We start from the raw sequence: 16,458 nt of genomic DNA, 5'->3' as shown, positions 1-16,458 counted from the left end.
AACACATTGTAGTGTGGTGCCATTCACAAGCCATTTTTATAAACACTGTATCATTTGGCCATGTCATTTGAGTGATTTAAACTCAAGAACCGAGACTCATTCATCCTTGCAGTGTCATCTGGGAATTAGTTTGGTGCACCAAATGTTTGTTGAATAGATGCATAAATGCAGGAGAGAATAAAGGAGTGAGTGAATATATAAAGCCTCATATGAGGTGTGATCAGAAAATATGGTAAATGTTTAAATTTTAAAAAAAATATTGCAGTAAAAGACACATTGACATTAATCCCCCTCAAAATACTCTCCTTCACTTCAAACACATTTATCCCATCATTCTTGCCACTTTCTGAAGCAGTTCTGGAAGTCCTCTTTCCTAAGTGTCTTTAGTTGTGCTGTCGTGGCTGCCTCGATGTCCTGAATTGATTCAAAACATTTTCCTTTCATGGTCATTTTGACTTTGGGGAAGAGCCAGAAGTTACACGGTGCCAGATGGAGTGAATAAGGTGGATGAGGACACACCGTGATGTTTTTATTTGACAGAAATTGCTGTACCAGAAGCAATGTGTGACATGAAGTGTTGTCATGATGGAGGATGAAGTAAGACACTCACAAAAGAGGACTTTTGAAAGAAAGTGGCAAGAATGAAGGGCTACGTGTGTTTGAAGTGAGGGGGGAGTATTTTGAGGGGGATTAATGGCAACGTGTCTTTTACTGTAATAAATTTTTTTATTTAAACATTCACTATATTTTTCAATCACACCTCAGATCCCTGGTCTATGCTAGTTTTTGTTTTCATAGAATTGTCAAACATTCACTTTTATCCTTAACTCTTTTTTCCCTTGGAAAAGTTTTCTGGTCCTTACTTACTTCTTTCTCCCCAGGAGAACACCTCCTAATGACGCTCACAGGCAATACCCTGGCTCCCCAGAAGTCCACAACCTGCCGCCTCCGTCCCTTGGCTGGGACCCTGCTAACAGTCTCTGGGTGAGGGGACCCTCTGGCCTCTTTTTGAAACTGACCAACTCTTAATGAAGAATTGGGCAATTGGTAACGATACAAATTTTGTCATTCTTCTTACTACTATTGTAGAATAACTTTAATTGGGATAAAAAGCTGTGAAACTAGGTTTTCCTTGTTAGATTAGAAACCAAGAAAGCAACATATCAAGAAATCTAGAAAACAGAGGTGGAAACAATAAACTTCACTGATGTGCTTTTAGTCCTCAGGGTAAGGGTAGCAGGCAGAATCAAGAAACGGGTGGTGTCCAGGAATTGCTGAAAATACTTCAAGTAATTATCTACTCGTCTCACAAACAGAATTTTTTTCCCTATTTTTTAAAAATACCTTCAGATCAACCAAAATGTTTAAAACCTTTCAGAGCATCACCTTGAAAGAGCCCCACAGACAGATAAGACTCCAAGAAAACAAGACCCACCTAAAAGAGCAATGGTCCTCTTCCTTCATTCAACTGAGTCGACTATTTATTCGACATCTATTTGTCAAGCATTCTTGGGGATATAGTGGTTTAAAAACAAAAGAAGGACAGACAAGGACATTGCAGGGTAGTTAGTGAAGGAGATGGCACTTCCACTCAGCCCTGAAGGATGAGAGGGAACAGCACAGGCAGAGCTTCTAAAGAAAAAGGTTCTGGGCTGCCCCCTTAGCCAAGAGACCAGAGAGGGAGGATGTGTAAGGTGAGATCCGAAACAGAGTCAGGAGCCAGATGGAGGAGGGCCTGACGTTAGAGGAGGCAGTTGGGTTTTATTCAGAGTATGATGGAGAGCCCTAAGACAAGGGGAAGCCTAAGAGAAACAGATTATGATGTGTTTTTACCCGTACCACACACAGTGGCAAGAACAACACGAAGGTAAAATGGCTGGTTAATGTGGCACGGAAGCGACCACCCCCTTTGCCTCATTCATTTGGGTACTACTTTAGAGGATTAGCTACAGCAATGTATGGTTTGTACTTGACTAAACACTTTCCTTTGAATGAAGATTGTGCCAGGTTTTACCTAAATTATCACATTAAATCTTTGTGAAAACTTTATGTCCAAACCATCTGCAAGTCTCTGACAACAGACGTCAAAGGCCTCCCTGTGCCAGCTCATCTCAGCAGGGCTGTTCAGATGACATTCTGATAATGCAGCAGGAAGAGTCAAGATGAGAATCTGCTTCTGCAACATTTTCACACCAAGGCAAAAAAATGTGCTTGTAGATTTTTATCAGGAGTAAAATTGTTTTCCTTCACTCAGTACGTATTTTAGGGCACTAGAGATACGAAAACGGATAGAACGCAACCCCAATCTTTGTCCTTAGTAGAGTACGATGGAATCTAGTAGGAGCTCCTATCTGTTGCTCCTTTTCAATCACTCCCTCTCCACCTATCTCCCTCATGTATTTCTATGATAAAGAATGGAAGAGAAAGTTAGTGGGCGAGCCACAGGGGAGGAGGGAGTATTGTATCACTCGGGCAGCTCACTTCTTGTGAACGCATCCCAGAACCATTATCCATGAGATCAGGAGAAACTTGAGAGCAAGGTTGACCTTTGGAGAAGAGAAGGGAGGCTGGGGTAGTGGCCACATGCGTGTGCTTTGGCATCACCCAAACCAGGGCTTAGGGAAGTGTCTGTTACTGACTATCAGCATGACTCTGGGCAAGTTATTTAACCTAAGTCTTAATTTGTCACCTCCAAAATGGGAAAAATCATACCTGCCTCGCTAGGTTGCTGTAAGAGGAAAGCACCTAGCTGTAAAGCACCTAGTTCAGAGGCTGACATATTGTAAGTGTTTAATAACCGGTAGCTATTATTGCCCTCAGAGAATAACAGAGAAGACCTGTACATGGAGGGGAGGACAGGTTCTCCCGTGGCTTACCGTGGAAGTGCAGGAGAGGGGACGAGCTGGCCAAGACTGGGCCCACAAAGCCACACATGAAGTGAATTCATGTTTCCTATGCCATCTTGTGCACCTGGAGGCTTCAGGTGAGAAGGGAGGTAAGCAGGTCAGAAGGGTGGCACCATTGGGAGAGCCACCCTCTCAGTGCCCTTCCCGCATTTGCCTGCCCAAATTGCCACTAGTTGCTGCTCACTGAAGGCAGTGGCAGCGGGGACATCCACAGGGGGGAGCCCCTCGGAGACAGGGTCTACTTCCTTGTTCCGGTAAGTTGCTGTCTCTCCAGCCTATGTGGCCCACTCCATTCATGCAGCCACATTAAGGAAAATGGACACTCTAATGGGGCTTAGGAGAACACAGTGTGGCCAGACTGGCTGACTTTATAGTCTTTACACATATAATGTGCAAGGTCATTCTGCTCCGAATCTGGAAGATGCGAGAACACCAACAGGACAGTTCTGTATCACTGGGATTTAGAGGAAGGAGGGAGGAGATGCTCCATGCAGCAGGTGGCTTCTGAGTGAATGGGGAGGGAGACTATGTAAACCACAGAGATAAGTTTTCAAGCGGCTTAGTTAATGAGAGAGAGAGAAAGAGAAAGTGGGGGGAGGAGGGAAAGAGGGAAGGAGAGAGCGAGCGAGGGAGGCATTAGCTAGAAGGAAACAGAGGATCAGAAGTGGGCATGTTTTAACACTAAAGTGACTTGAGCATGGGTGCAGGTTGAGAGAGAGAGCAGAGATGGTTGAGGCTCTGCTCCCAGAGGGGTCCGCTCACCCTGTGACATGGGGAGAAGAGGTGAGGTAGTTACATATGTAGGTAAAATGGAGGGGGAGCAGGTTGTTCAGGTCCTTGAAGCTTTGTGGCTCAATTTTCTCGATGAAGTAGGGAGTCCATTCCTGAGACTACAGGAGGCTTGGCCAGGTGGGGCTCAGAAAGGGAGGTGAAGAATTGCCAGAGTCACTGAAAACTGTGGACTGCCACGGAGGGCCCGGCTTTGATTGGAGACAGAGGTTTTGTTATGGCTCTAGTCCTCACAGGTAGGCAGTACCCTTTAGCAAGTGACAGAAGCCTGATGTCCCGTGGACTGGGCGACAGAATGTCAGAGGAAAGGGTGGTAAGGTTCAGGTCATCAACTTTACGGTCAAGGCTGGATGGAAATGCCGGTGGTCAACAGAGGGCTGACACTTGGAGAAAGGGAGACAGTGCGACTGGAGGTCCCCATGGGGGGAAAGAGGAAGTTTGGGAGTGAGAGTGTGAGCTGGAAAAACCGTACTGGGTCTAACAGTGCCCTCCAAAAGTCCACGTCCATCCGGAACCTAGAGTGTGACCTTATTTGGAAATAGGCTTTTGACAGGTGTAATTAGTTAAAATGAAGTCATGCTGCAATAGGGAGAGCCCTACGTCCAATGACTGGTGTCCTTATAAGAAAACGGAGACGAGGACACACAGAGAGAGCAGAAACGGAGAGGGGCAGAGACTGGAGTGATGCGTGCAAGAACCGAGCAGTACAAAGCATTGCTGGCAACCGGCAGAAGCGAGGAGACAGGCATGAAACAGATGCTCCTTAAAGGCCTAACGCAGGAACCCACCCTGCCGACACCGTGATTCGGGACTTCCAGCCTCCAGAACTGAGAGAGAATACATTCCTGTTGTTTTAAGGCATCTCGTTTGTGATACTTGTTACAACAACCCTGGAAAACTAATACAGACAGGAAAAGGTCATGGTTAGAGAGTTGGGGTTGACAGTGGCAGTATCCCTTCTCCCGTTTTCGTACTCTGCCATGGCCGTGAGGATGCAGAGGGTTGGGAGGTGCTAGAGAGAGCCTGTGAGCTGGACTTGGCAGATTTAGCAACTGACTGGATGACAGGTGGCGAGGGAGAGGGAAGGTGCATAAAAGGGGCGAAAGTGACCTCATGGTTTCACAGCCAGTAAGTGAGAGACCCACCTACTCCAGATCTCCTCGTTCTGTGAATGGAATGACCATTCTCCTGGAGAAGAAGAGGATGCTGTCTGAGAAGATTCAGGAGTCTTGGTGTCTTCTTTGTTCCCACTCTGACCAGGCGGTGACCTCTATGGATGAGTGGTGATAACAGCTGCCTTCAGGAAGTTGTGGGCCTGAGTGTCCTCTGGTCAGCAGTGGTGGCAGCTCCAGAGGAAGCTGGTTAACTGTAGCCAGGGATTACCTCTGCTCCTGTTTCTATATCATAGCCAAGGCCGGTCCTGCTCCTTGTCTCTGCTTGACCAGGACTGAGGAATAGAGGGAAGAAATAAAATGGAGTCACCACGGTCAAGCTGCTAAAGGATTAAAATCAAGTGGGCTGAGGTTTGAGGAAGCAATTCTCGTCTTGCCTTAATTAGCCTGAACTTACACATCTGAGCTTTCCAATCCTGAGTCAATGACTGAATATACATCAGACCCTCAGAGGACCATCTGAATTGACCTCAAGAAGATATTGTTCCATCATTTAGACCACCAGACAGCTGAAGATGACCATCTTAGAACAATTCAGAGGCTATGAATGCAGGACCCTACGCCCCTTTAATAAATCTTTGTCACTTTTTTCTAGCCCAAGCCACTTGACTCTTTTTGAGTATGTTCAAAAGGACCCATCTGCTAATGTTGCATCTGATTTCGGAATCAGCATTTTATTGGTGTTATTCTTTTTGGTTTCTAAGTACAACCCTTGGTCTACATTCCTGGCATGGAAACAAAGAGCTGGTCAAAGATAATACCTTGTTCTAATGGAGCCCTGGAGATCAAAGCCAAAGGATCAGAGTGAGCAACTCTCTTCCAAGAGCCTGAAAGCCATTTTCTTTCCAGCACTGTTTTGATGCTCCCCTTTCTCTGTTTGCCCAGAGGATTCTTCGCTGTAACAGAATCTGCTTGCTTCACTTGTAGCCTAATGGCAAGAGAGAATTTATGCTTATCGATGAAAGCTTTGGAAAGAACAGAGTTGAGTAGGGTGAAAATTAAGGCCAGAATCAAAGGCTGAGGTATTTTATTATGCATACCACCACCCACACAGACCAGGTCTGCTGATTGAGAGATAAGGGGGAAAGGGCTGCAGGGGAAGAATCAGAAAAATAGGTGAAAGGGACGTTTTCTTTACTAAAGACTCTGCTGGTCCACAGTTCTGTCATCCAGTTATTTAACAACATTTACGGGCCAATATAACATAGAAGGAGTACAGAAGACATGCAAACCTTTCATTATTAATGCAGTGTTTGAGCACCTTCTGTGTGCGGGGCATTCTGCAAGGAAGCCTCTGGGAATATAGAGAAGAATGATATACAATCCCTGTTCTTGTGTAATGGCAAGGATTAGAGATTAAGGCCTGGTACAAAGCACACAGAGGGGGGAATTGCAGCTACTGCCTGGGGAAGTTGGGAAAGCTTCAGGGATTCAGGTAATTCTACCGGGAGAGTAGGAAATAAGTATTAGAAACAGCATGTTTTAAAGTACAGAGTTGTAAAGAACATATTCTGTTCAAGGAACATTAAGAAACTGAAGGTTGGTGTAAATTAGGCAGTGGTAGGGGATGCCGCCAGAGAAACAGGCTGGGAATACACTAAGAAGAACTTTTTCTACCATGCTAGATATTTAGATTTTATCATGTGAATGGAGCTCTGCTGGGAGTATTTCAGTAGGAGGGCTGCTTGGTGAGATCTTAATTTTAAAACAGATTGGACTAACGACTGGGAGGTTAAGAATGAACAAGGACAGGCAAGGGTATGGAGAGAAGAGAACAACTGGCAGAAGAGAGGAGGAGGAGAGAGTCAAGGGGAACTCGGAGATTCTGCTTGGCCCCTGTGAGTGGCACTGCTGTTAACAGAGATGAGGAGTCCAACGTAGGCAGCAGGTCTGGCAGAGGAACCAGACATTCCAGAGGAACCTAGGTGCCTTCGAGAAGATACCCAAGAGGCAGTTGACAATATAAGAGAGTAGAGCAGGAGGTAGGGACTTTTAGGACAGACAGGGACAAACCCACAGGTGGATCTGCACCCACAGGTAGAGAAGCAAATGGATATGACTTGACAGTACAGGAGTTAAGTAGGAAATTAGGAGCTACAAACTAGAAAGAACTTAGAAAAGTTGGTGATCCCAGAGGTGGGAACATAGTAGATGAAGAAAGCTTTAAGGTATATCCAGCCAGGAACACCTGACTTTCCGACGCTGGACAAATATCTGTGGTGAAAGTAAAGAAAATCCCTCAGGAGGAGGGCATCTGAAATTCTTTCTGTGTTTTTCTTTCTTTGACTCTGTCCACTGCCTTTCAGCCTCACCTCTACTCCAAATCTAACACTTTAAGCCACAGGGGAATCAAGACCATGTGGACAGAATAGTCCTCCTGTGGACAGCTCAGCAGCTGCAACCTAGGAAGGAAAACAATTTATTCATATTTTCTTTGTTATAAGGTTTGTTTATTTTTCACCATTATGGAAAAAAAAAGATATAATAAAAAAACAAAATTTGGAAATAATGAAAAAAAAGGAGAGAATGCCTATCGTTTCAGAAACCACCATTAAACTTGTGTGTATCTCCTTCCATTCTTCTAATACACTGGGGTTTTGCTTAGTGTTACTTTTGCTTGTCTTATATATACATATAATGGTTCATTTAAAATGATATGTTATTATACATGTTTTATAAATATAACTTTTGGGAGCTGCATAAATTGCTTTGATTGGAAATAATAATGTTTGAATAGGTTATAACATGTACAGATAAAAAATTCAAAATCAAAAAGGGTATACATGAAAAACAAGTCTCTCCCATTCCTATCTCCCAGCCACCCAGTTCACCTCAAACATAATACCAGTTCCAGAGATGGTTTACATATATGCAAACATGTATTTACAAATAAATATGCTTCCTTCCTCTCCCCTGATGGTAGCATATTAAATGCAGTGTCCGCACTTTCTTTTTCTCACTCATCAGTGTATCTTAGAGCTTGTTCCAGATTGCCAAATTAAAACCACCTTGGTCTATTTATTAGAAAAGCAATTTCTTAGGAGGCAACAAACAGTGGCTCTCTCAGGAGCAGCTGGGCCCTCCCTTGAGCCAAAGTGACAGAAAGCAAATGGCCAGGTCTGCCCCGTGAACCAAGAATGTGAAGTCTGAGATTTCCATCTCCCGCCCACAGAATGGGAGCCCTCAGAAACCCAAAAAGCAGGAATGTACCTTGTTAATAAATGGAGGCAGAAAATACAGAGAAGACAAGACTGGAAGAGTGAACTTTGCTCCAGAAATAAGGTTGTTTTCCATCTCACATTTCCATCTCATATGGCAAATCCACATACTCCAGGAAACCTTCCCAGCCTTTAGTTTCTCCAATGCCTAAAACACAGGTGGGTTCAATGGCCCTGAATAGGTGAAGAGAAATTCTTGCTATCCATGTGGGGGCTGCTCAGGCAATGTATCTTGTGTCTTTGCTCCAAGTCCATTGCTGCCATTCTAATCCCGACTCTGGCAAACGCTTCCAAACTATATTCCTTCTTCTGCTCCAGCCTTCTGTATCAGTCTGTTCAGCTGCAACAGGAATCCCTACCTCAGTAGTTTAAACAAGTAGGGATTTACTATTCCCATGTAACAAAAAATGTGAGTGTAGGCTGATCCAAGTTTATGCAAGGGTGTCATCTGAAAACCAGTCTCCTTCTATCTGCCCACTCTACATCCTTGGCATGAAACCTTCCTCATGGTTGCAAGATGGCTGCTGCACCTCCAAGTATTATAGCCTTCTCCCAAATAGGAAAAAAAAAAAAAAAGAGTATAAGGCAAAGGGGCGTACCCTTTTATCAGTTAAACAATACCCTTCCCTGAGACTACTTAAGTCTACTCAATAGACTTCCAAAATATATCTCCTTAGTCACTTATGTTGTCACATGGCCACCCTTCATGCCAAGGGAACCAGTCAATTTGCATTTTTGGCTGAACACCTTAAACAAATCGATGCCTTAAACAAAAAATAGGCTTTTGTTAGTAAAGAATTAATATCTAGAAGCATCTGCTACATCCCCTTCAACATAGCCTCTGCTTCAAACCCTTCAATGGTTTTCTCCTGCTCTTAAGAGCAAATCTAAAATCCTTCAAGTTGCTGGTATGCACTGAATTGTGGTTCCCTCACCAAGTTCATATGTTGAAGCCCTAACCCCGATAGAAGATAAACTGAGGCATATTAAAAATTTTAAGGGTTTATGCAAAAATTGATTCAAATAGGGCAGCATCCAATCAAGCAGATAGAAAGGAGCTCCGAGAAGCTGTACAAAAGGAAAGACTTTTAAAGGCAGAAGGGAGCAGGAACAAGGAAGTTATATTAGGCAAAAAAGCAGGTTGGCTATTGGATCGTTATTTTCTTTAGTGGATGGCAATGGCCTATTAGGCAGATTATTTAACTAGTGCCGATCAGGCAATTCCTGACTAACTGGTTTAAGATTCCATTTCTGGGAGAGCTGAAACTAATTAAGTCTCAGGTTGGTGACTTGGGACGTAGCCTAAGTGACCCCATTTTGGGCCTGTTGTTGTTTGTCAACATCCTAGTACCTCAGAATGTAACCACATTTGGAGGTAAGGCCTTTAAAGAGGTAATTAAATTAAAAGCATGCCTTTAGGGTGAGTCCTCTTCAAATCTGACTACTATCCTTATAAATAGAGGAGATTAGCACCTACAGAGAGACACCAGGGACCCATAGGCAGAGGAAATGCCCATCAGTGAAAAGGCAGAGGTCCGCAAACCAAGGAGAGAGGCCTCAGGAGAAACCAAACCTGCTGATACCTCGATCTTGGTCTTCCAGCCTCCGTTTCTCCTCTGTGGGAAGATAAATTTCTGTTATTTAAGCCACCTAGTCTGTGTTATTTTGTTATGGTAGCCTGTGATATTGTGATTTATAATAAGAAAATTTGGTCTTCTATACCTAGCACAAAGCTCCTAAAAACCCTTGTCATTTTCAAAGTGATGAGAGCTGAGAAAGGTGTCTTTTGTTATGCTAATGAGAGTTTTGGAAGCCCCTAGGTAACCTAAGGGTGGGAGGTGGTTGCCAGGGGAACCAACAATGTGATTAGAGGGTTGGAAATTTCAGTCCCACCTGCCAACCTTCATCCCTGGGGAGGGGTAAGGGGCTAGAGATTGAGTTAATTCACTGACAGCCAATGATTTGATCAATTGTGCCTATAGAATGACGCCTCCATACAAACTCAAAAGGACGGAGTTCAGAGTGCTTCCAGATTGGTGAACACCTGGAGATTTGGGGGAAATGGTGTGCCTAGAGGGCACAGAAGCTCTGTACCCCCTTCCCACATACATTGTCCTATGCATCTCTTCCATCTGGCTATTCCTAAATTGTATCTTTTATAATAAACCAGTGATCCAGTAAGTAAAATGTTTCTGAGTTCTGTGAGCCACTCTAGCAAATTAATCAAACCCAAGGAGGAGGTTGTTGGAACTTCCAATCTATAGCTGGGTTGGTCAGAAGCACAGGTGATGATGTGGACTTGGGATTGGCATCTGAAGGGGGGTGGGGGGTGGGAAGCAGTCTTGTAAGACTGAACCTGTGGGATCTGATGCTATCTCAAGGTAGATAATGTCAGAATTGAGTTACTTGTTTGGCAGTGTTGGGGCGCGGCGGGGGGCGGGGAACCACATATCTCAAAGTCCTAGCTAACTAATATAGTTGCTTAGAAGACTTGGGCATGACCTGGATCCCCCCTAACCTTGGGCGCCCTCTGATGCCATTCTCCTTTGCTCACTGCCTTCTAGGACTGAAATAGCCCCGTGTCAGTCTCTGGGCCTTTGCATGTGCCGTTCCTTCTCCCTAGAGCTCTGTTCTCTGATGCTTTTGAAATACTCAACTCCTTGTCCCACACATCTCAGCTCACACATCACTTCCTCAGATGCCTCCTTGACCATTCCATAGAATGGAGTGGCTCCCTGATAGTCACTACCCCAGGCCTTGGTAAGTTTCTTTCATAGATCTAATGAAAGATTATTATGACTTCTAATAATTTTGCTTACTTCTGTCATGTTTTTTGTTTGTCTTTTCCAGTGAAGACCTCAACCTCCACAAGCACAGAAGCATATTTATATCCCTATGGCCTACCACATCCTGTATTTTCAATAAATAATTTCTGAAAGAGTGAATGGGATGTATATTGTCTGGTATTTTCCATTGGTTAAATTTATTTTTAACTCTATGTTGAATAAGAGGAGGAAGACCAAGACTGGCCTTCATGGATGGTAGGTGGTAACAGTTGGTACAATCACCATGCACAAATATGTCCGGTGCTTGGGGGGTGACACTCTCCTGCTCCCTTTAAGCCACTTAATGCCTTTTACTGACCTCACTGTCATGGAGTAAATGATAATCTTCCAACCAATTTGCTTGTTAGTAGTTCTAGTAACAACGTGGTGAGGGAAGAGGTTGGAAGTAATTGTGTGACTTAAAACCGGTCAGAATTTCATCAACTGCAGTGCGTTCTTTTCTAACTCTGCTCCAAACCTCACCTAGTTCATTAATGCAGACATCCAAATGTCTAACCTCTAGTTTTCTTTGTAACAACCCAACAACAAAAATCAAAACCCAAGGTATTTAAAAAGTTTTGTACAGGGGAAGATTATTCCAACCTTCACATATCACAAAGGCTGAACTGTTCAACAAAGGACTACCAAATGGAAATTGGAATCTGCTCTAAGTCTCTATCATAGAGTCAGGAGTAAAAAGAGTCCGTTATAATCTCTACATCTAAGGTAAAACCGAGATTCAAGGCACTGAATGCCCTACCTCAGCTGCCCCTAAATATCTCCTAGTCAAAAAAAATCCATGCCTGCCAGATTGCTGGAATAATGCAATATTATTTCAAAACATCTAAGTTTATGCAAAAGCAGAGAGACAAACTAATCAAAAATAAGGATATAGTGAATTACTTGAGTTCCATTAATAAAATCTATTTCAAAAGGTATTTTTAGTTTCTATCCCAAAGGTTTCTGGGGTTATGAACATGTTTAAGGGGAGCAAAATTTTATGTTTGTACATTTCTGCTAAATGAATAAAATATGGACAGAACTGGCTAATCACCCCTAATAATTAGATCAGGACTCTACCTCTAAAAGAAATCTAAGTATTAGCTTTCCCATTTTTCTCATTTTATAACCATAAGCGTGCCTTATATTAAAAGACTATTGTGGGCGGCCGGATGGCTCAGTTGGTTAGAGCGCAAGCTCTCATCACAAGGTTGCCAGTTCAATTCCCGCATGGGTTGATGGGCTGTGACCCCTGCAACTAAAGATTGAAAACGGTGACTGGACTTGGAGCTGAGCTGCGCCCTCCACAACTAGATTGAAGGACAACTATTTGGAGCTGATGGGTCCTGGAGAAACACACTGTTCCCCAATATTCCCCAATAAAAAAAGACTATTGTATTTCTGAAAGATTGTGTGTAAATAATATTTTTGGGAATGGAATTATCTAATATCTAAAGATGCCAACTATCTTAGGGATCCTTATACTGAATTTTATTTGCAATATTAATAAATATGTTCATAATGAAAATATTCACTTTCTAATTCTTCCACCTTTGTAAAAATAGATTTTTGAGGCTCATAGTTGTTTCTATTATAGAGTTTAAAAAGGATTACATACCATGACCAAGTAGGATTTATCCCCAAGATTGGCTTGGATTCCTCGACTCCCACAAGAGATGGTGGGCTCCACCCCCTGCAACTAAGATTGAACACAGCACATTGAGCTGAGCTGCCGCTGAGCTCCCGGATGGCTCGGTTGGTTGGAGCGCATCCACAAGGTTGCCGGTTTGACTCCTGCAAGGGATGGTGGGCTGTGCTCCCTGCAACTAACAACAGCAACTGGACCTGGAGCTGAGCTGTGCCCACCACAACTAACATTGAAAGAACAACTTGACTTGGAAAAAGTCCTGGAAGTACACACTGTTCCCCAATAAAGTCCTGTTCCCCTTCCCCAATAAAATCTTTAAAAAAAAAAAAAAAAGAAGTAAAACTATCCTATTAGCTGATGATGTGACCTTGCATATAGAAAATCCTAAGGTATCCACTAAAAAACTATTAGAACTAATAAACAAGTTTAGCAAGGTTGCAGAATACATGAGCAACATACAAATATAAATTGTATTTCTACACGAGTTACAATGAGCAACTAAAAATAAAATAAAGAATTCTGTTTACAATAGCATAAAAAAAATACTTAGGACTAACTTTAACAAAAGAAGCATAAAATTTGTACACTAAAAACTACAAAATATCCCTGAAAGAAAATAAGGAAGACCTATATAAATGGAAAGACATCCCATGTTCAGGGACTGGAAAACTTAACATTGTTAAAATGGAAATTATTTTATTATTTAAATTATTTATTTTATATTCCTCAAATTAATCTACAGATTCAACATAAAGAAGCCAATATCTTTGTAGAAATTGGCAAGTTGTTCCTAAAATTCACGTGGAAATTCAAGAGCCCCAGAATAAACAGAACAATCTCAAAAAAGAACACAGTTGGAGGACTCACATTTCTTCATTTCAGAACTCACTACAAATCTACAGTAACCAAGACAGTGTGGTACTGGCATAAAGATAAACATATAGATCAAAGGAATAGAATTGAGAGTACAGAAATAAACGCTCATATTCGCTCTGAATTTATTCTTGACCATTTGTAAAAGGATAGTCTTTTCAATAAATCTTGCTGGGACACTGGATATCCATATGTAAAAGAATAAAGTTAGACACCCTACTTCACACCATATACAAAAATTAACTCAAAATGGATCAAAGATCTAATTGTAAGAGCTAAAACTCTAAAAATCTTCAAAGAAAACATAGGAGTAAGTCTTTGTGACACTGGAATAGGCAGTGGTTTCTTACATATAATGCCTAAACACAATATACAAAAGAAAAAAAAATTGACAAATTGGATATCATCAAAATTTGAAACTTTAGTGCTTCAAAGGACATCAAGAAAGTAAAAAGTAGCTCACAGAAAAGGAGAAAATATTTGTCATATATGTAACAAGGGACTTGTATCTAGAAAATATAAAGAACACTTACAACAATAATAAAAAGACAAATAACCCAATTAAAAATGAAGAAATGATCTAAATAGACATTTCTCCAAGGAAGATAATACAAATAGCTACTAAGCACATGAAAAGATGCTTAACATAACTGGTCATCAGAGAAATGCAAATGCAAAACAAATCTGACTGAAAACAGCTTATGACATCCTGTTATTTACTGACAAAGAAGTATCTCTTTTTTGGTCAGGAGAAATAAATTAAATAGCATTAAAAAAACACATACGATGCTATTTCACATCCATTATGATGGCTATAATAAAAAGTATTGGTGACAGAAATTAGAACCCTCATACATTGCTGGTGGGAATGTAAAATAGTACAGCTGTTGTGGAAAGTACTTTTTGTCTTTCCTCAAAAAGTTAAACAGAATTACCATATGATCTGCATTCATTTATTCTGCTCACAGGTATATGCCAAAAAGAATTAAAAACAAGTATTCAAACAAACACAGGTACATGAATGTTCATAGCAGCACTATTCGTAATAGCCAAATGGTGAAAACAACCCAAATGTCTATCAATAGATGAATGGATGAAAGATGGCATATGTATAACATGGAATATTATTCAGGCATAAAAAGCAGTAAAACACTGACACGTGCTACAACATAGATGAACCTTGAGAACATTATGCTAAGTGAAAGAGGTCAATCACAAAAGACCACATATTGTATCATTCCACTCTACGAAATTTCCAGAATAGGTCAATCCATAGAGACAGAAGTGAATCCGTCAGAGGAGGGATGATAAAAATGTTCTAAAATTAGATAATGATGATGGTTGCACAACTATGAAAATACTAAAACCACTGAATGGTACACTTTAAAAGGGTGAATTTTGATATATGAATTATAGCTCAGCAAAGAGTAAAAACAAGATTATATTCCTTGACAAGTTCGTGGACAAACAGCTATTTGCTGTCACTGGTAAATGAGCTGTCTTCTTGTGCAAACTGAGGACGCTGAGGATGACATGGGCTGCAAAAGTAGGCCATACCACACTCCCTGGAGACAACTAGGACCTGCGTGGTGAGCCCTGCTTGGGGGGTTGTATGTTACTTCTATCTACTCTGTACTTTTCCCACGGCAAAGATGCCAATAAAGTTCCTCCTGCTGATGACCCTAAATTTATTGCTTTTACATAAGAAATTGAGAATTAACAATATGCTTTATTGAATTAACATGCGACAAAGTTATATAATGCTAACAATACACCTGCACTCTTACCTCATGATTACAGAAGCATATAATCAAGGACTGAAGGAGATCATGGAAGGATGAAAACAGCAGAGTTCTTACAACAGTGGAATGACTTCCTCCTCTCCTTCTCTCCTCTCCCCATTCCTCCTCCTCCTTCTTTTGATCCTTTATTGTTCATAAGTTTGCACATTAATTATTATAAGTAATAATATAGTCTCTAATACATCTTCAATTGTGTAATTGCATCTTTTGTCTGGGCTAATACTTTGGTAGGTATTAATTTCAAATCACTATTATTTTTAAATGGACAGATGTACACAAATTTTAAAGGATCATCCCCATTGCTATTCTATTCTCGCACTTCCTTGTACACTTCTTTGTACATTAACTATAGAAGATATTATTCGAAAGAAAGAAGACAACCCTTCCTTTCCAGCCTTGCTAAGTGCCTATGGTTAAACCTAGGCTTAGTAGGATAAGGAAATATTTCTCTATGAATCGCCTTAAAAATTAGTGCAGATTACTGCAGTTGGTCAGAGGTTTGGTTCCAGGTCCATCTAGTTGTAGTTGTTATCCATTATTAGTAGGAAACACCTTAACAAATAAACAAAAAAAAAAAGGGGGGGATAGGAGAAAGAAAACAAAACCTCAACAACAGAAAATAACTTAAAACTTGGTCATTTTTCCTATCCCTAATTGTCCCACTGCTAAAAGGTTAGATTGAACCAAAATGTTTCTCCATTTAACTTCCCCTCGTTGGTCATATTGACGCCTCTGAAATTGCATAGAATAAATGTAATCTCTTTTCTTCCTGATTGTGTTCCAAATATCTGAAGACAACTATTAGGTCCTTCTTAAGTCAAACTCTTTCTCAAAGACTGCAGTGGCAGTTCCCAGTGCTCCCCCAAATCTTCACACACTGCCTCCTCAAAATTCAGGACTCAGTTCCATCAGGTCAGCTTTACAGAGAGATCTTCCCTTGTCATTCTGTTTAAATAGAGCCTTCTTAGTCACTCTCCATCTACTCTGTTCTATTGTCCTTTTATCATTTATCCCTTTGGAGACTTATGCTTTTTGTTTGCATGGTTTACTGCCCCTTTCCCTCCACTGGAATTAGAGCTTCCTGGCATCTGGGAACCTCTCTCTCTTGTTCATTCAGTTCCCAGTAAAATTGCATGTTCGATATGACCCAGCCATTCCACTCCTAGGTATCTACCCAAAAGAAATAAAAATATTTGTCCACACAAAAACTTGTAACATGAATGTT

The sequence above is a fragment of the Rhinolophus ferrumequinum genome, chromosome 3 (genome assembly GCF_004115265.2).
Source record: "Rhinolophus ferrumequinum isolate MPI-CBG mRhiFer1 chromosome 3, mRhiFer1_v1.p, whole genome shotgun sequence".
Classification (NCBI taxonomy): Eukaryota; Metazoa; Chordata; class Mammalia; order Chiroptera; family Rhinolophidae; genus Rhinolophus; species Rhinolophus ferrumequinum.
The sequence above is the reverse complement of the archived record's forward strand: the minus strand, read 5'-3'. Positions refer to the sequence as shown.